The following is a 25,547-nucleotide window of genomic DNA, read 5'->3' on the forward strand; positions in this document are numbered from 1 at the left end:
CAGAATGTGAATATATATGTTCAAACTCTTTTAGGTCATTTTTTAGTAGCAATAAACAAAAAAACTATGTCGATTGGACATGCTTTGATACTATATATGCCCTTGAATTTTTACCAGATAACATTTGTGTTCGCTTTGGAGATTCCGTATATCGTCAGGTTATCGGAATTCCAATGGGGACTAACTGTGCACCACTTATTGCGGACCTTTTTTTGTATTGCTATGAGTTACAATTTATGACAAAAATCAGCAAAGACCCATCGAAACAACATCTGATACACAAATTTAATAATACTTTTAGATATTTGGATGATATTTTGGCTCTCAATAATGACGACTTCAGTATGTATACTAAAGAAATTTATCCTGTTGAACTTACTTTAAATAAAGCTAATACTAACAATGACCACTGCCCTTTCCTCGATCTTGATATCTATATCATTAACGGAAAGCTTAATACTAAAATATATGATAAAAGAGATGATTTTTCATTTCCTATCGTTAATTATCCATTTTTAGATGGTGAGGTTCCCTTGTCACCATCTTACGGTGTTTATATATCTCAACTTGTACGATTCGCTCGTGTATGTAACAATGTTTTAGATTTTAACGAAAGAAATTTATGTATTACTGAAAAATTATTACATCAGGGTTTTCGATATCACAAACTAGTCAAAACATTTACTAAATTTTATCATCGGTATAAGGACATCATTCGTAAATATAGCTCAACATGCAGACTTCTTATACGTTCAGGTATTTCACATCCAATTTTTTATGGAAATATTCTTTATAAAGCACAAAAATGTCAGTATTCACCTCTAAAGCTAACAAAACCTTTAAATAGACTTATTAAGAAGGGATATAGTTACGATACTGTTGTCAGGTCATTAAAGATTGCATATTTTGGCGTTAATATTGATTCACTTATAGGGTCTTTGCATCGGCACTAAACACATTTATTTAAAAACCAGTTGTTGGCATGACACGGGTTATGTTCTTCTCATATATGTTATGATGGTATGATACTAAACCCCTAACGGGAAGGATTGTGCCTGATATTCATATGATGAAGACATAATCTTTCAATCAGTTAAATTGAAGTCTGGAGCTGGCATGTCAGTTAACTGCTAGTAGTCTGTTGTTATTTATGTATTATTGTCATTTTGTTTATTTTCTTTGGTTACATCTTCTGACATCAGACTCGGACTTCTCTTGAACTGAATTTTAATGTGCGTATTGTTATGCGTTTACTTTTCTACATTGGCTAGAGGTATAGGGGGAGGGTTGAGATCTCATAAACATGTTTAACCCCGCCGCATTTTTGCGCCTGTCCCAAATCAGGAGCCTCTAGCCTTTGTCAGTCTTGTATTATTTTTAATTTTAGTTTCTTGTGTACAATTTGGAGTTTAGTATGGCGTTCATTATCACTGAACTAGTATATATATTTGTTTAGGGGCCAACTGAAGGAAGCCTCCGGGTGCGGGAATTTCTCGCTGCATTGAAGACCTGTTGGTGACCTTCTGCTGTTGTCTGTTCTATGGTCGGGTTGTTGTCTCTTTGACACATTCCCCATTTCCATTCTCAATTTTATTATTCATTATTTTATTATGGGACCGGATCGACGTGGGACTGATCGACTTTGGGCCGGATCGACTTGGGGCCGTATCGGTTTCGGACCGCAACGACTGATGTTGAAAAATGTTTATAGATTAAAGTGACGACATATATAGGCTCTATAGAACCTATAAATCTATCATTAATCAAATTATAAGGAAAATTTGTTAGGAACCAAACTGATTTGTTTTCATATCTCCCCCGTGTTTTCATCGGCAGTGATATGATTTATATATTATTTTATTTTAACTTCCAGTTTGGAATTGTTATATTCTAGTAAGATTTTTCATTGCATCAACTATCAACGCACGTCTGGCGTACAAAATTTTAATCTTGGTATCTATGATGAGTCAGAGACATATATACACAACTCTAAGGAATTAATTACCGGGGACTTGGACATAATTTCACTGTGTAAATAAGGAACAAACTTTAGCAAAGAAATGAAGTACAGAAATGTTTCTTGCATTATCAATATTATGATCATTACCAGATTTTAATTTTAAAATTGATAGTAATGCCGAAAAGCAGAAAATATTTTTCTCAATAAATACCCCAAAATAATACAACGATTTTCAAGTAGCTTTTTAGAAAAGAAATCATTTGAACTGAGGTAAGATTTCCCAATGTTTTTCTTGCGTTAGCTATCGGGGGTTATTCGTCCCCGATTTGTAGAGTAATTATCGGCGAGATTCTCATTCCGGGCCGCGTGATTTAACGTGATTTCACGGAGTTGCCAATCTCTGTGTATATATATGTCTCTTGATGAGTTGATCCACAAATATTAGCTATATAAATATAGTTAAAACTGTATACTACGTGAAAAATTAGTTTTGTCTAGAAACAAATGCCAAATAGTTTGAAAATGTCAGGTCTTTCAATGAATTAAAAAAAAAAAAGATATGATAAAAAGTCATGAAAACTCGATGTGCAGAAAAACAAATTATGCAAATACTTCAGAGACGACCGTAATTGCACTGATTGTTGATAAACGTCTGTTGACAAGTGTCATTTTAATTCTGGCATTGATCAGATATGTCTTGTAATGTCAATCTGATTTTTATTGGTTTTGCCACGTTTCCGACTCTGACATATATACCACGCTAGTTTGAAAATATTTTACGGACATTACACCGAATAAGACAGGCTGGTTCTGTCAACACTCCTCGTTTCAACCCGTCTGCAGCAAATATCTTTCCTGTTGCTTAAATTTCAATTTTTGTCCGTAGTGATTTGATTTTCCAATGGTTTTGATTAGCGTGTCACTGGTAATCTTATATTATATACAAAACTCGCTCTGACGTAAAAATATTAAGCCTCATCTTTGATGAGTTTGTACCCAGATTTATGAGACGTTTTCAAAGATTTAAACTGTATGTTGATATTGATATCGAAATCAATAGTTGATTGGTTGAGACATTTCATGTGACATTGAACAAAACTTCATTATCCTCTCTGAATATTATACAAATCTCTGAGTATCTGGTCTACCTCGTGCAATGTTTCGCAGGGTTAATGTTCATGTAGCGTTTTGAACGTATTTAAGTTGTTCTATATCTAAGGAATGAATGTAATATGTTTTCTAAAAGTTATTTAAATAAAGGCAACAGTAGTATACCGCTGTTCAATACTCATAAATCGATTTAACTGAAACAAATCCGGGTCACAAACCAAAACCGAGGGTTTAAAAGTGTGCACCACATTTGTGAGGTTATCTCGAATAGATATAAAACATATTACAGTAATTCCTTATAATTTAATTCTAAATTCCATTTTTAAGGAGTAAATCATGAAAAAAACATTGATGACGTCACGGTCACATGACAAAATTATGTCTATGAGCTGATAGACAAAAATCTTTCAGCTGATCAGAAGACGTGATACATCCAATCTGGGGTTGGTCACTCATTTTACGTATCGATTTAAAATAATTCATCTGAATGTTACTCAGATATTAGGCATACTTCTCCTACATGCTGTCATTTAGCATCGATATTTTTTACAAATTCCATTTACCCTGATTCAAATATGTCACCAAATCCTCCGAAGTTAATATACATTGCCTCACATTCTCATTAAGAAAAAATTCACACACCTAATTACATGGGCATTTAAAAAGTCAGAATGTGAATATATATGTTCAAACTCTTTTAGGTCATTTTTAAGTAGCAATAAACAAAAAAACTATGTCGATTGGACATGCTTTGATACTATATATGCCCTTGAATTTTTACCAGATAACATTTGTGTTCGCTTTGGAGATTCCGTATATCGTCAGGTTATCGGAATTCCAATGGGGACTAACTGTGCACCACTTATTGCGGACCTTTTTTTGTATTGCTATGAGTTACAATTTATGACAAAAATCAGCAAAGACCCATCGAAACAACATCTGATACACAAATTTAATAATACTTTTAGATATTTGGATGATATTTTGGCTCTCAATAATGACGACTTCAGTATGTATACTAAAGAAATTTATCCTGTTGAACTTACTTTAAATAAAGCTAATACTAACAATGACCACTGCCCTTTCCTCGATCTTGATATCTATATCATTAACGGAAAGCTTAATACTAAAATATATGATAAAAGAGATGATTTTTCATTTCCTATCGTTAATTATCCATTTTTAGATGGTGAGGTTCCCTTGTCACCATCTTACGGTGTTTATATATCTCAACTTGTACGATTCGCTCGTGTATGTAACAATGTTTTAGATTTTAACGAAAGAAATTTATGTATTACTGAAAAATTATTACATCAGGGTTTTCGATATCACAAACTAGTCAAAACATTTACTAAATTTTATCATCGGTATAAGGACATCATTCGTAAATATAGCTCAACATGCAGACTTCTTATACGTTCAGGTATTTCACATCCAATTTTTTATGGAAATATTCTTTATAAAGCACAAAAATGTCAGTATTCACCTCTAAAGCTAACAAAACCTTTAAATAGACTTATTAAGAAGGGATATAGTTACGATACTGTTGTCAGGTCATTAAAGATTGCATATTTTGGCGTTAATATTGATTCACTTATAGGGTCTTTGCATCGGCACTAAACACATTTATTTAAAAACCAGTTGTTGGCATGACACGGGTTATGTTCTTCTCATATATGTTATGATGGTATGATACTAAACCCCTAACGGGAAGGATTGTGCCTGATATTCATATGATGAAGACATAATCTTTCAATCAGTTAAATTGAAGTCTGGAGCTGGCATGTCAGTTAACTGCTAGTAGTCTGTTGTTATTTATGTATTATTGTCATTTTGTTTATTTTCTTTGGTTACATCTTCTGACATCAGACTCGGACTTCTCTTGAACTGAATTTTAATGTGCGTATTGTTATGCGTTTACTTTTCTACATTGGCTAGAGGTATAGGGGGAGGGTTGAGATCTCATAAACATGTTTAACCCCGCCGCATTTTTGCGCCTGTCCCAAATCAGGAGCCTCTAGCCTTTGTCAGTCTTGTATTATTTTTAATTTTAGTTTCTTGTGTACAATTTGGAGTTTAGTATGGCTTTCTTTATCACTGAACTAGTATATATATTTGTTTAGGGGCCAACTGAAGGAAGCCTCCGGGTGCGGGAATTTCTCGCTGCATTGAAGACCTGTTGGTGACCTTCTGCTGTTGTCTGTTCTATGGTCGGGTTGTTGTCTCTTTGACACATTCCCCATTTCCATTCTCAATTTTATTATTCATTATTTTATTATGGGACCGGATCGACGTGGGACTGATCGACTTTGGGCCGGATCGACTTGGGGCCGTATCGGTTTCGGACCGCAACGACTGATGTTGAAAAATGTTCATAGATTAAAGTGACGACATATATAGGCTCTATAGAACCTATAAATCTATCATTAATCAAATTATAAGGAAAATTTGTTAGGAACCAAACTGATTTGTTTTCATATCTCCCCCGTGTTTTCATCGGCAGTGATATGATTTATATATTATTTTATTTTAACTTCCAGTTTGGAATTGTTATATTCTAGTAAGATTTTTCATTGCATCAACTATCAACGCACGTCTGGCGTACAAAATTTTAATCTTGGTATCTATGATGAGTCAGAGACATATATACACAACTCTAAGGAATTAATTACCGGGGACTTGGACATAATTTCACTGTGTAAATAAGGAACAAACTTTAGCAAAGAAATGAAGTACAGAAATGTTTCTTGCATTATCAATATTATGATCATTACCAGATTTTAATTTTAAAATTGATAGTAATGCCGAAAAGCAGAAAATATTTTTCTCAATAAATACCCCAAAATAATACAACGATTTTCAAGTAGCTTTTTAGAAAAGAAATCATTTGAACTGAGGTAAGATTTCCCAATGTTTTTCTTGCGTTAGCTATCGGGGGTTATTCGTCCCCGATTTGTAGAGTAATTATCGGCGAGATTCTCATTCCGGGCCGCGTGATTTAACGTGATTTCACGGAGTTGCCAATCTCTGTGTATATATATGTCTCTTGATGAGTTGATCCACAAATATTAGCTATATAAATATAGTTAAAACTGTATACTACGTGAAAAATTAGTTTCGTCTAGAAACAAATGCCAAATAGTTTGAAAATGTCAGGTCTTTCAATGAATTAAAAAAAAAAAGATATGATAAAAAGTCATGAAAACTCGATGTGCAGAAAAACAAATTATGCAAATACTTCAGAGACGACCGTAATTGCACTGATTGTTGATAAACGTCTGTTGACAAGTGTCATTTTAATTCTGGCATTGATCAGATATGTCTTGTAATGTCAATCTGATTTTTATTGGTTTTGCCACGTTTCCGACTCTGACATATATACCACGCTAGTTTGAAAATATTTTACGGACATTACACCGAATAAGACAGGCTGGTTCTGTCAACACTCCTCGTTTCAACCCGTCTGCAGCAAATATCTTTCCTGTTGCTTAAATTTCAATTTTTGTCCGTAGTGATTTGATTTTCCAATGGTTTTGATTAGCGTGTCACTGGTAATCTTATATTATATACAAAACTCGCTCTGACGTAAAAATATTAAGCCTCATCTTTGATGAGTTTGTACCCAGATTTATGAGACGTTTTCAAAGATTTAAACTGTATGTTGATATTGATATCGAAATCAATAGTTGATTGGTTGAGACATTTCATGTGACATTGAACAAAACTTCATTATCCTCTCTGAATATTATACAAATCTCTGAGTATCTGGTCTACCTCGTGCAATGTTTCGCAGGGTTAATGTTCATGTAGCGTTTTGAACGTATTTAAGTTGTTCTATATCTAAGGAATGAATGTAATATGTTTTCTAAAAGTTATTTAAATAAAGGCAACAGTAGTATACCGCTGTTCAATACTCATAAATCGATTTAACTGAAACAAATCCGGGTCACAAACCAAAACCGAGGGTTTAAAAGTGTGCACCACATTTGTGAGGTTATCTCGAATAGATATAAAACATATTACAGTAATTCCTTATAATTTAATTCTAAATTCCATTTTTAAGGAGTAAATCATGAAAAAAACATTGATGACGTCACGGTCACATGACAAAATTATGTCTATGAGCTGATAGACAAAAATCTTTCAGCTGATCAGAAGACGTGATACATCCAATCTGGGGTTGGTCACTCATTTTACGTATCGATTTAAAATAATTCATCTGAATGTTACTCAGATATTAGGCATACTTCTCCTACATGCTGTCATTTAGCATCGATATTTTTTACAAATTCCATTTACCCTGATTCAAATATGTCACCAAATCCTCCGAAGTTAATATACATTGCCTCACATTCTCATTAAGAAAAAATTCACACACCTAATTACATGGGCATTTAAAAAGTCAGAATGTGAATATATATGTTCAAACTCTTTTAGGTCATTTTTTAGTAGCAATAAACAAAAAAACTATGTCGATTGGACATGCTTTGATACTATATATGCCCTTGAATTTTTACCAGATAACATTTGTGTTCGCTTTGGAGATTCCGTATATCGTCAGGTTATCGGAATTCCAATGGGGACTAACTGTGCACCACTTATTGCGGACCTTTTTTTGTATTGCTATGAGTTACAATTTATGACAAAAATCAGCAAAGACCCATCGAAACAACATCTGATACACAAATTTAATAATACTTTTAGATATTTGGATGATATTTTGGCTCTCAATAATGACGACTTCAGTATGTATACTAAAGAAATTTATCCTGTTGAACTTACTTTAAATAAAGCTAATACTAACAATGACCACTGCCCTTTCCTCGATCTTGATATCTATATCATTAACGGAAAGCTTAATACTAAAATATATGATAAAAGAGATGATTTTTCATTTCCTATCGTTAATTATCCATTTTTAGATGGTGAGGTTCCCTTGTCACCATCTTACGGTGTTTATATATCTCAACTTGTACGATTCGCTCGTGTATGTAACAATGTTTTAGATTTTAACGAAAGAAATTTATGTATTACTGAAAAATTATTACATCAGGGTTTTCGATATCACAAACTAGTCAAAACATTTACTAAATTTTATCATCGGTATAAGGACATCATTCGTAAATATAGCTCAACATGCAGACTTCTTATACGTTCAGGTATTTCACATCCAATTTTTTATGGAAATATTCTTTATAAAGCACAAAAATGTCAGTATTCACCTCTAAAGCTAACAAAACCTTTAAATAGACTTATTAAGAAGGGATATAGTTACGATACTGTTGTCAGGTCATTAAAGATTGCATATTTTGGCGTTAATATTGATTCACTTATAGGGTCTTTGCATCGGCACTAAACACATTTATTTAAAAACCAGTTGTTGGCATGACACGGGTTATGTTCTTCTCATATATGTTATGATGGTATGATACTAAACCCCTAACGGGAAGGATTGTGCCTGATATTCATATGATGAAGACATAATCTTTCAATCAGTTAAATTGAAGTCTGGAGCTGGCATGTCAGTTAACTGCTAGTAGTCTGTTGTTATTTATGTATTATTGTCATTTTGTTTATTTTCTTTGGTTACATCTTCTGACATCAGACTCGGACTTCTCTTGAACTGAATTTTAATGTGCGTATTGTTATGCGTTTACTTTTCTACATTGGCTAGAGGTATAGGGGGAGGGTTGAGATCTCATAAACATGTTTAACCCCGCCGCATTTTTGCGCCTGTCCCAAATCAGGAGCCTCTAGCCTTTGTCAGTCTTGTATTATTTTTAATTTTAGTTTCTTGTGTACAATTTGGAGTTTAGTATGGCGTTCATTATCACTGAACTAGTATATATATTTGTTTAGGGGCCAACTGAAGGAAGCCTCCGGGTGCGGGAATTTCTCGCTGCATTGAAGACCTGTTGGTGACCTTCTGCTGTTGTCTGTTCTATGGTCGGGTTGTTGTCTCTTTGACACATTCCCCATTTCCATTCTCAATTTTATTATTCATTATTTTATTATGGGACCGGATCGACGTGGGACTGATCGACTTTGGGCCGGATCGACTTGGGGCCGTATCGGTTTCGGACCGCAACGACTGATGTTGAAAAATGCTCATAGATTAAAGTGACGACATATATAGGCTCTATAGAACCTATAAATCTATCATTAATCAAATTATAAGGAAAATTTGTTAGGAACCAAACTGATTTGTTTTCATATCTCCCCCGTGTTTTCATCGGCAGTGATATGATTTATATATTATTTTATTTCAACTTCCAGTTTGGAATTGTTATATTCTAGTAAGATTTTTCATTGCATCAACTATCAACGCACGTCTGGCGTACAAAATTTTAATCTTGGTATCTATGATGAGTCAGAGACATATATACACAACTCTAAGGAATTAATTACCGGGGACTTGGACATAATTTCACTGTGTAAATAAGGAACAAACTTTAGCAAAGAAATGAAGTACAGAAATGTTTCTTGCATTATCAATATTATGATCATTACCAGATTTTAATTTTAAAATTGATAGTAATGCCGAAAAGCAGAAAATATTTTTCTCAATAAATACCCCAAAATAATACAACGATTTTCAAGTAGCTTTTTAGAAAAGAAATCATTTGAACTGAGGTAAGATTTCCCAATGTTTTTCTTGCGTTAGCTATCGGGGGTTATTCGTCCCCGATTTGTAGAGTAATTATCGGCGAGATTCTCATTCCGGGCCGCGTGATTTAACGTGATTTCACGGAGTTGCCAATCTCTGTGTATATATATGTCTCTGGATGAGTTGATCCACAAATATTAGCTATATAAATATAGTTAAAACTGTATACTACGTGAAAAATTAGTTTCGTGAAGAAACAAATGCCAAATAGTTTGAAAATGTGCAGAAAAACAAATTATGCAAATACTTCAGAGACGACCGTAATTGCACTGATTGTTGATAAACGTCTGTTGACAAGTGTCATTTTAATTCTGGCATTGATCAGATATGTCTTGTAATGTCAATCTGATTTTTATTGGTTTTGCCACGTTTCCGACTCTGACATATATACCACGCTAGTTTGAAAATATTTTACGGACATTACACCGAATAAGACAGGCTGGTTCTGTCAACACTCCTCGTTTCAACCCGTCTGCAGCAAATATCTTTCCTGTTGCTTAAATTTCAATTTTTGTCCGTAGTGATTTGATTTTCCAATGGTTTTGATTAGCGTGTCACTGGTAATCTTATATTATATACAAAACTCGCTCTGACGTAAAAATATTAAGCCTCATCTTTGATGAGTTTGTACCCAGATTTATGAGACGTTTTCAAAGATTTAAACTGTATGTTGATATTGATATCGAAATCAATAGTTGATTGGTTGAGACATTTCATGTGACATTGAACAAAACTTCATTATCCTCTCTGAATATTATACAAATCTCTGAGTATCTGGTCTACCTCGTGCAATGTTTCGCAGGGTTAATGTTCATGTAGCGTTTTGAACGTATTTAAGTTGTTCTATATCTAAGGAATGAATGTAATATGTTTTCTAAAAGTTATTTAAATAAAGGCAACAGTAGTATACCGCTGTTCAATACTCATAAATCGATTTAACTGAAACAAATCCGGGTCACAAACCAAAACCGAGGGTTTAAAAGTGTGCACCACATTTGTGAGGTTATTTCGAATAGATATAAAACATATTACAGTAATTCCTTATAATTTAATTCTAAATTCCATTTTTAAGGAGTAAATCATGAAAAAAACATTGATGACGTCACGGTCACATGACAAAATTATGTCTATGAGCTGATAGACAAAAATCTTTCAGCTGATCAGAAGACGTGATACATCCAATCTGGGGTTGGTCACTCATTAAACATGTGCTTTAATTATATTTTTTGAAAGAGCAAGCGTTTATATTCTTTCTTTTAACAGACAAAGACCAGCTGCGCGTTTCGAAGGTTTCTATTTTTTAATCTTTCCATGATGCACATCTGCATGAAGATTATTGCTATGTATTTTTCATAATACTTCAGAAAGACACTTTGAAAGTGAACGAAATTAACTGGATACCGATGAAATAAGGTTAAAGTACCTTATGCTGATGGAATGCTAGATTTTCCTTTATTGTCTGAAAATCAAACAAACTGGTGTACTAAAGGTCAATTAGTAGCTGGAAACTAAAATTAAAAAAAATCATACATATAGCCAAGGAAGCACATGGTGTACATGTTGTCTGGCAAGGTTCATCTGACCTTGGTATTATTTTCATGGCTCATTGGCCAGTGTTAACATTTTGTAGTTTTGTCACTTTATCAGAATAATAATATAAGCATAATGTATATGTGCATATTATAGACTTTCAACATAAGTTCAATCACGATAAATTAAGAAGGCGAGACATATGCAATACATATTATGTTAAAAAAACATATCCGAAACTAAGCTAATCACCGATACAACATGTCCACAAAGTCCATAAATCAAGAAATGTTGAATGAAAATTTAACAAAAAATACCGAACTACAACGCAATGCAAAAAAGGGGATCCGGAAGTCCATACAAACTGATAATATCAAACGCTATCAATCAACAGAACGAGTGAAGAACAACTGCCATATTCCTGACTTGGTACAGGCATTTTCCGAATGAGGTTGATATTTTAATGTCATTGTGTTACTGTGGAGGAGAACACAGACGTTCCAATAGATCTCAGTCTCGACTTCGCTCAGGTAAACTAATTTTTGTTTTGTTTAGAAAAGATTCACAAGATGCTTTAGTTCTGATTGCAATATCAAAAAGGCTGGAACGAATTAGGAAAGATCAAAGTCCATTCAAGCAACATATATAAAATTCACGTTAATGCAAGATGACAAACAAACAAGAAATTTGTAAAATTTTAAATGTCACTTAGAAAAAAATCAAGTTAACATTTATATTCAAACAATGATTATTGTTTACATAAACATTGCAAATGGAATTATTTTTAACCTAATAGAGTATCCATAATCATTTCAATAAGTAAAAAATTGGGAAAAAAATTCTTAATCTTTATCAAAGTAGACATAGAAATAAATAGAAAATAAAGTGAAATAAAACACATACTTATTCCCCTAAAAATATAATAGTTATATAACGTGTAACCCTAAAAATTTTGAAAAAAAAGATTTAATTGCATCTCTTATGTTTGTAAAATGCAGAAGTTATGTCATATCGAAACAATAGATTAATGAATATTGAGTCCTAAAAATAATTCTAGCGATATACTAACGGTTCTCAGAAACTAATCGACATATTTAGGTCACGGGAGATGACTTTCTATTAATTTAAACATTGAGGCCAAACAAAGTAAATAAAGGCAACAGTAGTTTACCACTTTTCAATGGTCATAAATCGATTAAGCGAAAACAAATCCTTGTATCAAACTAAAACCGAGGGAAACACATCAACTATAAGAGGAAAACAACGGAACAACATAAACACTGAACTGCAACAAAAACAAACGCCAACACACATAGAAACGGACTGTTTGATAACAACTGCCATACTCCTGACTTGGTACAGGACATTTTAAGTATAAAATGGTGGTTGAGCCTGGTTTTATGGCTAGCCAAACCTCCCGCTTATATGGCAATGTTAAAAATACCGCTAAAAGACAACACTTCGTAACAGGAATACAATACAAACAAACGCAAGACCACTTAGCACAAAGAAATACATAAATAAATAACATTACAACATGTAAACCGCAGAATAACAGCGGACACCTCCCATGAATTTACGACAGCAAACCAGGACACCACAAACGAAATATAAACTGCGCGTCACATGAACGAATCAACGTCACAAAAAGTGACGTACTTTTGTGTCGTTTATATTATCACAGGTAAAAATTAATTCAGGTATGATATACGCCTCGAAATTGGCGATTAAATATGTATTCATGACTACCGGTATATTTGGTTTGAAAGGTATTATCTCATGATCCTAGGTTCAGAGAACTTCAACACATCAATTGGAACCATAACTTTTAAATAATTATGGATTCCATTGAGGACTACGCCAGACCATGGGCTAAACGAGAAGAAGTTGAACTGGACACTTGTCAGAATTGGTCAAAACAATCAGGTCTCCGATAAAACGTCGAATTTATAAGTTGAAAAACTGTGTGAATGATCGACCACAGTCCGTTTTCAGAGACAAAGAAGCTGTAAAATGTCTAATCATCTGTTTACGATAAATATGTTGTTATTCCTGCGGACAAAGCTTCAAATAATATTGTCTTTGTATGTAAATCGTACTACTACGAGTGTCTTGTAAAAGAATTAGGAATAAATGAGCAGTCGGGTAATCCTACATACAAAAAAATAGCATTTGACAAGGATGAGATTTTGGCGAATCATAAGTCCTCATGGCTTCAATGAACATTACATTGAACAGCAAATCTAAGAACTTACCTTGTTTGTGTTGGATACATAAGCCTCACAAATTTCCTTACAAACAACAGTACATTGTTGGCTCATCTGCATGTTCTCTAGAAGGAATTGTCCATTAGATTGACAAAAATTCTGTCCGCAGTGAAAAAGGGTCTTCAGAAATACTGTGAAACTGTTTACACGCGTAGTGGTATTAAACATATGTGGATTAAAACAAACCCTAAAGAACTTCTGGATAATTCTAGATCTAAATCCTTCTCTGAAATTAATTCTATCAAAACTTTTGATTTTTCAACCCTGTAACCACTATTCCCCATGTGAAATGGAAAAACAAATTGTCTAAAAGAAATAATCCACAATGCTTTTCAATATAATAAATGGTAGCATACGCTATAAATTTATTACTTTGGGATACCATACGGCATATTTTGTTAATAGTGAACAAAAAGGCAAAACATGCTACACAGAGGAACAAGTGATCAGCTGTATGCTAGAGTTTTTTTATTGACAACATATTTGTTGAATTTAGAGGTAGACTTTTTTCAATAAATTGTCGGCATTCCTATGGGAACGAACTGTGCGCCTCTCCTTGCCGACTTCTTCTTATATTCATACGAGTCATAGTTCCTTCAGAAACTTGTCAAAAACAAGAAGATCAAAGAAGCCAGATCATTTAATTTCACATTCAGATATATTGATGATGTTTTTTCCATTAACAATCCAAACTTATCTGATTTGGTTCCATTAATATATCCTCCAGAACTAGAAATTAAAGAAACAACAGACACGGCTTCCTCCGCCTCATTTTTAGTCTCTCATTTTTGCTATGTGCTTTGTCTATATGCCATTGTGTTTTTCTTTGTTGACATATTTGTTTGTTTTTATAGTGATAAAGATTATAACACAATGTTGACTGCTGTACCCCTATTTTTGACATTTTTACCTATTATGTATGTTTGTTTTGTTGACACATTGTTGTCAATATAATGGAATTTTATGCGACTGTCATACAAGTGAGAGGTTTATCTAGCTATAAAATCAGGTTTAATCCACCATTTTCTACATAATAAGAAATTTCTGTACCAAGTCAGGAATATGACTGTTGTTTTCCATTCGTTTGATGTGTTTGAGCTTTTAATTTTGCCATTTGATAGGGGACTTCCGATTTAAATTTTTTACTTGGAGTTCGGTATTTTTGTTATTTTACTTTTTGCAATATGTTAGCAATTGTTTAAGTTATAGCAGGAAAGTGAAAATAAAAAAATGTTTATGATTAGTTAATAAGATAAGAGATGTTATTATTGTTATCAAAATGTGTGAGCTTCCAAATGAAGATGGGTTTCGTCTACAGTCTCAACAAAGTAAAATTTTATATGGCAGGTTAATTCATTTGATTATGGTATGCGAAACCCTGAAAAATAACTCAGACAAAAAGTTAAAATGGCAGGTGTTGAACTTCTTGTCCTTAAGAAGAATCGGTGCAAGTTTCTTGGAATTCCGTCAATTCGTTCTCAAGGAGTCGCAGCGCAAGTTTGCAAAGTGTTACGCGAACGACGATAAAAGTTTAAATGTGACGCTACAGCTTCGCCTCCTTGCGACGCAATAAAATCTGTACCCTAATTAAGATGGTCCAGTTGACAGAAGTCTTTGGCGTTTTAACGAAATATTGAACGATTGTGTAACAAATTATCCTACATAAAAGGGATGTATTGATTAGAAAAAAAGGACAATCTAGTTAACAAATTATTTTCTTACAATTTAGATCCATATCCAAAGAGCAGACGTTCTCAAAGCAGGATTTTTATTAAATTTCGTAGACATGAGTTATACTGCATTGTCCCTGCGCAGGCAGGTTAATGCACTTTAAAAAAATTAGGCATTGATTTTCGATGATTGCATCGAAATCTAAATCTGACGTCATTTTCTAAACTATGCGACACGTGATTGGCTAGAACGTTACGTCGACGTCAAGTTTGAGCTTGTCACGAACAGCTGATCGGGCACCTTGTTATGATAGAAGTCAGTGTCAACCGTCCAACAAAAACACGTTAATATAGAAGGATGTTGCTTATATTTTGAGGTAAGTTTGTTTTAAATCATTTTAGCCTTTTAACTGCCAAGGTTCGTCGATATTCATTTCATTGATGATTGAGTATGAATGTAAATAAAGCTGCATTGTTTACTTAAAAAGGGGGCTATTTTGTTACACGTTTCGCTGTCAACATGACTACGGCAATCTGTATAGACAAACTTCCTTTGAATAATTAATGCAAGTCAACACTATTCTATTCGCTTATAAACAATCCTATCTTCATTGACCATTGCCTAAGTAACTTTATGTCGACATTTTGCAGACTGACCTGCCATGCACAGATGCGGGTCCAAAATGTTTAAATAACGGGCCCATGATGGACATCAGAGATAAAACATAAGGAGTGGAATTTGTTAAAAGTCCGCGCAGCATGCTGGCCCGCTACCCCCTTTTATTCGCCTCATATACATGTCATGATTCTAATTTTATGTTGGAGGCAACACCTTGACATATTAAGATCTGTTAAGTATATTTTGAGCATGAATCTTCTGATTGCTCTGATTCAACATGCAAAATTATTTCCTTACTATATGTTTGTTCCAATGTATAACATATTACAAACCCAAATAAAAAAAAATACATGCCTACATGGCATCAGATATATATGTCTCTGATCAAACTAATGGCTTGCCTCCTTTTAATAAAATTGCTTAAGGCAGGCACATGAGATGTTAAAATATGTTAGAACTATTATTTATTATCATGGTCATAATTAAAAAAACAATTTTTCATTGATGGTTTTGAATCTGATAATCATCACATGATCATACTTTCATTTTTAATCATCCCTTCTTTTTACAATTAATTTTTTTCTTTATTCATTTATTCTGTTTTTAGTCATTAGAGTGATGTTTATTTGTTATATTGATTAAATATAAAAAAAAAAATAGCACCTATATCTTTCTTTGTATAGATCTTTTCACATTTTGACAAGCATCACTTAAAACAATTCACATAAATCTTATTTTCTTTATTTACTATCTGGTGTGTATAAAATTTAGTTTGAAACCTTTCAGTAATTATTGTAACTTCTTTTGCAGATTGATTTACACCATGCACACATTAAAATGGCATTTTAATGCCTAAAGACATGTAGTTTTTATAAAATCAAACAAGAGGTCTACACAAGGTAAGCATTTATATTATAATGTATGGGTCTTGATGAGGGACCTTCATTTCTTTATTCTTTTTTTTATACCATTTCCTATATTCTTTATCTATTTTGCCCATTATTCTCCATTCTCTATATTTTAACACCCATTATTCTCTTTTCCTATTAGTCCTTGTTTATTCTTTAATTTTTTAGCCCTTCATTCTGCACTTTTTGCCAATTAATTGTTATTATCTATTCTGTAAACACAATACAGACCCTCATGTGTTAGGTGTATATGAGGGTCTGGATAACTTTCCTGGTGTATTGAGTTAACTTACATTCATTATTAATAATAACAAATTGGTATTGCATTGTGATGGGTAAATATCAGTTAAAGTAAGCTGTGTTTGAACTTTTATTGTAATTTTACAAAAAAACACATAAATTGAAAGTTCATTTTAAATCAATGCAGAATTTTTTTCAAGTTTACTTTAATTCCATAATGATTTAGGAACACAAAATTTAAACTGAAGTTTTCTATTTGTATCATAACATGAATATCTATAACATTTTTCAGTATTAAGATGACTTGGAGGCAATGGTGTTATAATAGTTTTTACAAACTGAAATTGGAAAAAGTAATCAGAGAAAAAGAGTAAGCACTTGTTTCATTTGAAGATAAACATACATAAGGAAATTGTCAGACCATTTACAACTGAGGACATATATAACAAAACTATAACAGTGCTGAATATAAAATATCTATGCCATGTCACATGTGAACTCTGGAATGAAGCAAGTTTCATTATGACAACAAAATGAAGAATTACATGTTCAAACTGACTCTGGAACATTGAAAACAAAGAAATGAAAGTATTAAATCAGAGGAAAGGACTGTGCACTTCTTTCTTGTAATGTCAACACATAAAACTAAAAGAAAATGTTCACATCATTATTCATCATATGCTAGTTATTGAGATAATTTTGGATCTATACATAAACAGTGAAGTAGGTGAGAATTATAATTCTATCATTATATTTTGGTAGGCTGATAACTGCATGTGCTTACATGTATAAGATTATTCTTGGCATATTACATGTGGATTTAAAGAATACTAAGGAATAAAGAATTTTCCAGTAGAACAATAACATAAGAAAATCAGCAGGATGATATATATGTCTACATTTATTATGGATAATGGAAAACCACCAAAAAAGTAATGTAGGTATTGTGATAAGGATTATCATATAAATGTGACATATACAATGCTTTTGATGTTAAGTGTGATAAAACTATTTTGAAAGAAATGAAAAATAATCATTAAAGTTTTTATGAAACTTTTTAGATAGACATTATGCATTTGATAATTAATTAATACTCATAATGAACTCAAGAAGAAAAGGATTTGTTTCTCATGCATACCACTTTATTAAATAAAGAAATAGTTTCACCTCTTATTTTTTTTTTCTATAACAATAGAAAATAAGTACTGATTTACCTAGTATTATAATTTTTTGCTGGTTTTAATCCTGGATCAAAGGACTTGTTTTTCAAATTTATTGAAATAGTGTCTTATATTGAAGAGACTATAATGAATGAATGATGCATGTTCAACAAATGAACATAGAGAAATTCTAACTTAAAGCAGATATTGTCTCTAAAAAGATGCATTTACACATGTGACAGTTTTCTGATCCATACTAATTTTAGTGAACTATTTAAAAAAGGTTTAAAAAAAAAAACATTTTCAAAGACTTTATCAGGTCTGATCAGATTAATATTTCTCATGAAACACGCATAAATTAATAAAATATGGGCTTCATACTTTCGTATCAGGAGAAACAGTTTGTTTCAGAAAGATTATATTGCTGTTTGTCATCTTAAAGTCATAAAAACCCTATGAGAATTGAATTAAGTAAGTAAACAAGTTTATTTGATTTACAGTCGACACATATGAGGAGTTAGAAATGGAAAGATCTTACAAAGTATATGGTGGCTAACTTTAGAGTCCCCCCCTTTTTTTCCGTCATATCATTCGTATACACCGTGATCTTTTAAGATTCATTAACTCATTCTAGTATAAAAATGGTAAAAATTATATTGTTTTACATCTTTAATGTGTCCATTTCAAGTCAAAAACTATCAAAATGTCGTCTATTTCTTTCCCGGCACTTTGACACCCTAAAGGGGAATAATCAATCTGAATCATTTCAATGTTTACATGTGGCCGCGAAAGGACTTGTGCATCATTCATTTATAAAGATGGCATTGGCGCACCCCGTTAATATTTATTGATCTCTTTAAAACTTAGCATATTTATTCATGAAAAGCTCACGAATACCGAGATTGCTGTTTCTTGTTTTAAAAATGAATACAACAATTCTAAAATTGACATGGAAGTTGGTTTTTGGTGTTGGCATGAATAAATTGTATGTAACTTTTGATATTTTTTATTAGAAAAAGGCATATTTTAAGAAAGAAACAGCTGTTACAGGAAAGATAACATGTTTATCAACCAAATACAACTTTATTTTGATTCATTAGTGTTGTTCTTTGGGGTGTGCCGGGCTCATGAAGGTTCACACGCCAATTTTGAATGTCGCCCATTACCATGGTAACCAGGTGGGCGGTTCTATGACACCATAAATTAAAAGTTTGGATGATATAAGGTATAATAAAAATTAGTTCTGGGTATGAAAGTTTCTTGAGAAAAATTCAAAATAATTTCAAATTCTATTGATTTTTTTATGAAGGAATAGCCAATTTACCGTAAAACAGCATTAACCTGCCTGCGTGTGAGTCCTGTTCCCTTTAATCTGGCAGACAATCATGTAAAAACAACTCTTTCATTATATTTTGATAGACTTCCTAAAATGATTAGACATGAAATGAAATATTAAGGTGCATTTATTTGAACAAACTGATTTATTCATAAACGGATGAGGTTTCACACTGTTTAAAATTCTATTATAAAAGACTGATTGGAGTGTGTAATGAATAAATTGAGATATATGACAACCAATAATAAAACCCTTTAAACCCGTGTGGTTTAATTGGTATCCAAACCGATTACAGATTGGGATTAACAAATAAGAATACAGGTTTTGGTTTTGAACTAATTTCAAACCGGCTACATTAACAAATACAAACTACATTAAAATTCTTTTAAAAAATCTGTTTTCACATTAACATTTGAATTTTAAATTCAAAACAATGCCTCAAAATGGTTCCCTCCTATTTTGCATGTTGTAGTGCTACCTTTCGGAAATGATTTCTTCAACAAAAAATATGCTCCATATTAAACAGCAGTTTCATTTAGAATTCATGCCAGTTTTCCACATCTTATATGTAGAATGAGGTTAAATCATGCATCTTTATGTATTTCTTCTCTAATCTTTCAAACAAAACAAGCAATCATGTATTGCATTTCTTTCTCGAAGAATGTCGCGGCGATATAGCCTTTTTACGCTGATGCGCCATAAAGCAAACGTCAATCAATCAATCTTTCAAGAAAGCAGCTTGTCAGATTTTTTTTGAAATATTAAGCCAAAAGAGATAAAAAAAATCAGGTTCACGTTTTGCTTTTCTTTTTTTTCGAAGAAAGAAACTTGTTTTTTAAATCGACCTGGTAGCTTTCCAGAAACTCATCATATCCAAATATCGCGGTCATCACGTGACTTTTACAATTCAGTTGTATATCATTAATGGCTAATCGGTTTGTCAATGAAAATGAACGGGCTACATAGATTAAACGATCCGAACTTTTTGTTACATTGTGTATCTTACCTCCCAAACCCGCTTTTTTTTTATAATTTTTCTTATTTACCAATAAATATGTCCTAAATTTCAGTTCAGAAATATGATTTCTTACTTCAAATTAAGTTTGAAAATTGAGGTGCCATAAGCACACAGCCTTCGTTAACTTCTTCGTTACAACTCGATAAAATATTGCAATGGGACCTTCTTATAAAATCAATTTTCTCAACTTATTTATTGTAAATAATATCCTCCCAACCCCTAGAAAGGTCGACAATACATTTATATTAAATAAATCGGAAACCAAATCAGTTTTGGTTATAAAGTTTTTGCTTCAAAATTTGATTGAAAAGTTCATATTTTGGCATTCGTTAGCAATATTTTGAAAATGGTGGCCGCTGTCGGAAGTCAACAACGACACGACATGTATTAATTTAGTTATCAATGAAAAAAGTTGGATGCATACGTTTTCAGTCATTATCTTACCTTAAAGCAGCATAGAATCAAACATTGTTTGTTTCTTTTTGAGAAAGTGGATACTTTTTGTTTGTTTTGATAAAATTTCGAATTTACGAAATAAATGGCGACCAATTATTTTAAAACGTAGACGATGTTTGACATTAATTTTGTCCATGCAAATGATTCAAATTAATTTTTAATAAGTGTTTATAGTGCAATTGAATTTGACACGTAATTGTCATTCTAATAATACCCTAGTACATGGCTAGATTAAGGAGATATTAAGTCATATAACACCGACGTTATCAAAGAAAACAAATATGGCACCTGATCTCGGTGTAAGTTTTGACAAGACCTATGTAGATAATCTTTGTCAGATTCATAATGAAATTATTTTAAGATATTATTTTAAATTAATAAAAGATAACCTCGAATGAATGATTTTTACTGTGCGTATTGCTGTGTGTTTGTTTATTCTACATTGGCTATTGTATAGTGGGAGGGTTGAGATCTCACAAAACAGTTTAACCCCGCCGCATTTTTGCGCCTGTCCCAATTGTAAGTCTTGTATGTTTTTTAATTTTAGTTCATTTATAGGTCTTGGAGTTTAGTATGACATCCATTTTCACTGAACTAGTACACATTTTTGTTAAGGGCCAATTGAAGCCCGCCTCCGGGTGCGGGATTTTCTCGCTGTGTTGAAGACCCATTGGTGGCCTTTGGTTGTTTTCTGCTCTTTGGTCGGGTTGTTGTCTCTTTGACACATTCCCCATTTCCATTCTCAATTTTAACTGAGGTTAAATGTCTATATTTTTCAATTTTCTAAATCATTCATAACACGGGTAACCAGTAAATATTACATAATCTTAATCAAACCTGTAACATGCAGAGTTATCGAACGGTATTATGACTGGAACAGTTGCATATGTTCTGGAATCGTGAATTTCTCTCTAAAATTATAGTTTGAGACAGGTAATTTCCTTCGTTTGGCATTGGAAATACTTATCAGCAATGGAGACAAATTAAAGAAGAGTCAACGTTTCAAGTTATTTTTATCCATGTTAATGTAAAGATACTAGAACACACTCGCGACATCGCGGGTCCATGACTGAAATAAAGTACCTACGCCTTATTTTTAGCCCGGATTTTAGGTATTCGTATTGTCATCTGATAAAGTCATGCTGATTATAAGGTGCACAGTTTTCTCTGCTTTCTAAATCTTTCTGTTTGAACCCGTCCTGTTTTTATTATCACAAGCGAAAACTACATATAATTGTTTTTATATTTTGCTATTTTTATATTTTGTGTGAGAGTGTGTTCATTTGTTTTATTGCATTGATCTTATTGTTTCGGGGAAGTTTAACTTTCTAGCTGGTAGTAAGACCCGTTACGGCCAGGCTGGGAAACTTGGCAGGTAGACAAATGCTCAAATTAAAAATTAAAATGGAAAACAAAAAGGCCTTGAATGGTGTAATTTTTAATCAACATTATTGTCCTATATTAGATATACAAAGTTAAATTCTTTGATTCGTCGTGTTTACGTCATGTCGGCTAATAAATTGGACCTCGTTATTTTAGTAGTATAGATAGGTTACATCTATGCATATAAGTACCTTGTATCGATATTAATAACGTCAAATTCTAGAACTTTTCTATAGTCTAAAGAATTGAATTTAAAAAAATGCATACGAAAAAAGTAAAATGACAATAAATTAATACCAAGGAAAATTAAAAACGGAAAGTCCTTTATAAAATGGCAAATTCAAAAGCTCAAACTCACCAAACAAACGGAAAACAACTGTCATATTCCTGACTTGGTACAGGCATTTCCTTATGTGGAAAATGGTGGATTAAACCTGGTTTATAGCTAGCTTAACCTCTCACTTGCATGACATTCACATAAAATTCCATTATATTGAAATGCATTTGTAGGTAAACGCAAAAATTTTGTACGAGTAAATATGCTAATGCGAGACAACCTGCACAATATTAAATAAATGGTTATTTAGTTTGAGCCTTTCGTCTTCCTGAATATCCGACAAATTTTTGCCTTTAATATTATAGATGTATGTTTATATTGGGTCACATGACAATTGGATGATTAATAAGATGACGTTTAGTCCTGAATTTCGCACGTTATGTTAATACTGTATCACGATTTAATGCATTGTTTTTGTTTTCCATGCAACTTTTACAATTCCGATGAATACGGATGAAGTCGTTCCGTATGCGACGTTTTAAAGATTAAAAAAAAAGGTTCCCCAATTAATTTTAGAAATTACGAAAAATGTATTCCAATCTGATTAACATAAAGATCCTGTGTTTAGGCTTTGCTTACAGGGATCTAAAAACACTCCATTCTACTTTCTGGTTTAAAGACCTTTTGGGATTCTCTGGTTTTGTCGGATTTATAGACACCTTCAAAAGTATGAAGGCTTAAATTTCATTGGCTGGAATAATAATTACCAGAACAACGTTGTAAGCAGAGCTTGTACACAGGATCTGTAATTTAATCAGATTGAATGTTCTAGTATTCACTCTAAATATAAAGTTAAGAAGTGCATAACAAACAAGTGTTAGATTACATGATTTTCTAGTTTCATCTGAGTAACGACTGGTGCTTTTGTTTTATCCATTGGAATGCTGACAAAACCCAAATTTCATGTTTTGCTCTATAATAACATAAACGGTACCAGCTTTACTGCACCAGAAGCGCAATTCGACAATTAATGTCTATGCATTGATGCTCCATTCCAAAATGTAAAAAAAGTATTAAAAAAAACCGGTATAACTTGAGTAATCTCATTCATTTTTACGAATCTAAGAAAAGATCGGCATTGGATGCTGCACAATTAATTAATAGGCTTGTGGTTCTTCAGTTATTCCTTGAAAGTATTAACGAATTCGATGTGAAATGAAGAATGTTGTGTCCAAAGTATATGATTTGTATAGCAAGATAACAAATAACGTATCTTTGAACTAAACAAAAATACATGTCAATCACTGGCGAGTCTTTTTTTGACAAACGCACGTCTGGCGTACAAAATTATAAACTTGGTATCTTAGTTGAGTTTTTTCTGAAGATCATGATCGGAAAATTGATGAAACCAAGTAGAATGTTAATAGGGAAAAGTAAAAATATCATAGAAGACAAGGCATTCATTGTGAATTATAGTGAATTAAATCATGACACCTCATCCGCGCACATACTTGACAAACCCCTACGAAAACGAACAATGCTTTTAATTATTACTATTCTTCCTTATGGATTTGCATTGAGTTAAATTATACATGAACTAACTAATACTCATAACATTTTTCGAAACTAAAATCGTCTTTGTGTTGTTTTAAGTAGCTGTGCTCCTTTCCTCGCCAACATATTTCTTGATTCTTACATGGCAAACTTCATTGCAGTATGTACATTCCAGTCGGCTTTTATTACTAAATGTTTATTCATATCATATAGCTAATACAAAGTGCCAGAACAAATGAACTCTTCATGTTTACTCTACAATATCAAATGCTTATCTGAATATTCATCAAAATACATTAATAGAAGAGTGGAATGAAATGATACATGTTCCTGAAAGTTCAAACTAATTTGTAAATTGATTTCGGCTCGCTTTATAAATACCATGTTTTCTAAAAGACAAAGTTATAATGATGAGATGTGTCCATGTGTACATACTACTGATATAAAGATTGTGTTTAAAAACACTTCCACATGAAAACATAGCACGAATTTGAACGATAAAATACTTGGGAAAGCAGAATTTTAAAATAAGTTGAAGAATTGGAATTTTCTTTTTTTTAAAGTAGAAATACCGAATAGTCAACGAAAATAAAATCAAAGACGAAAAATGTATGTAAGTTATTATTTTTTGGACTTTGCTGAAGATAAATATCGTCAAGATATATCTACTGCCGGTACAATTACGTCGTACGTATCGATTGTCTTCAACTTTTTTTGTGTTTGTTATACTCTGCCGTAAAACGTTATTTTCGCCTGCAACAATACTAATGCAAGGATTAGCTGTAGCTGATTTTTCGACAGCATTTTCATCCTATGGTTTAGAACCTTTGTTTCAATCAAAATATGATTGTACGGTGAAAGAGTATTTTGACCCTCATATTGAAAAAATTATCCAAGGCTGTTCGTTACCATACCCGGAATGTGCTATTGCTACACACATGTCAATATTGTCTGTCGCATTCCACAACGCATCCTTCATGATAACAACCTGCCTCGGGCTACAGAAAGTAGTTGCAATTAAATTTCCAATCTGGACCAAATGTAAACTGTCAAATAGGAAAGCCATCATTTGTTGTGTCTCGTGTTTTTTGCTGCCAATTGCCATCAGTCTTCCTCGCCATTTTACTGTAAAAATGATGTCTAAAAATTCTGAATGTCGGATTTTAATCAATGACTTATTTTTGGAGTACTCTTCGATGTACTACCTGATGATTCATTCCGTACTAGTCTCATGCTGCTGCCTTGTCATGCTGATGTCTACTATATTCATCACGTACAAATTAGCCACCAACAAATTAAGAGCTCGGATGACGCAACAAAGAATACAGGAAAAAAGATCGATGGTAATGGTGGTCATCGTTCTGGTTGTGTTTCTGATATCAGAAGTTCCAA

General features: G+C 32.6%; 1 long non-coding RNA gene across 1 annotated transcript; it reads left to right on the top strand.

Moving 5' to 3' along the window:
* Positions 1–15,433: 15,433 nt before the first annotated feature.
* LOC127712116 (uncharacterized) lies at positions 15,434–17,427 on the top strand. The gene is made up of 3 exons (XR_007986952.1): positions 15,434–15,581; positions 16,634–16,722; positions 17,264–17,427. It is a non-coding gene; the product is annotated as an uncharacterized LOC127712116 (long non-coding RNA).
* Positions 17,428–25,547: the final 8,120 nt, after the last annotated feature.

The sequence above is a fragment of the Mytilus californianus genome, unplaced genomic scaffold (assembly GCF_021869535.1).
Source record: "Mytilus californianus isolate M0D057914Y unplaced genomic scaffold, xbMytCali1.0.p SCAF_8, whole genome shotgun sequence".
Classification (NCBI taxonomy): Eukaryota; Metazoa; Mollusca; class Bivalvia; order Mytilida; family Mytilidae; genus Mytilus; species Mytilus californianus.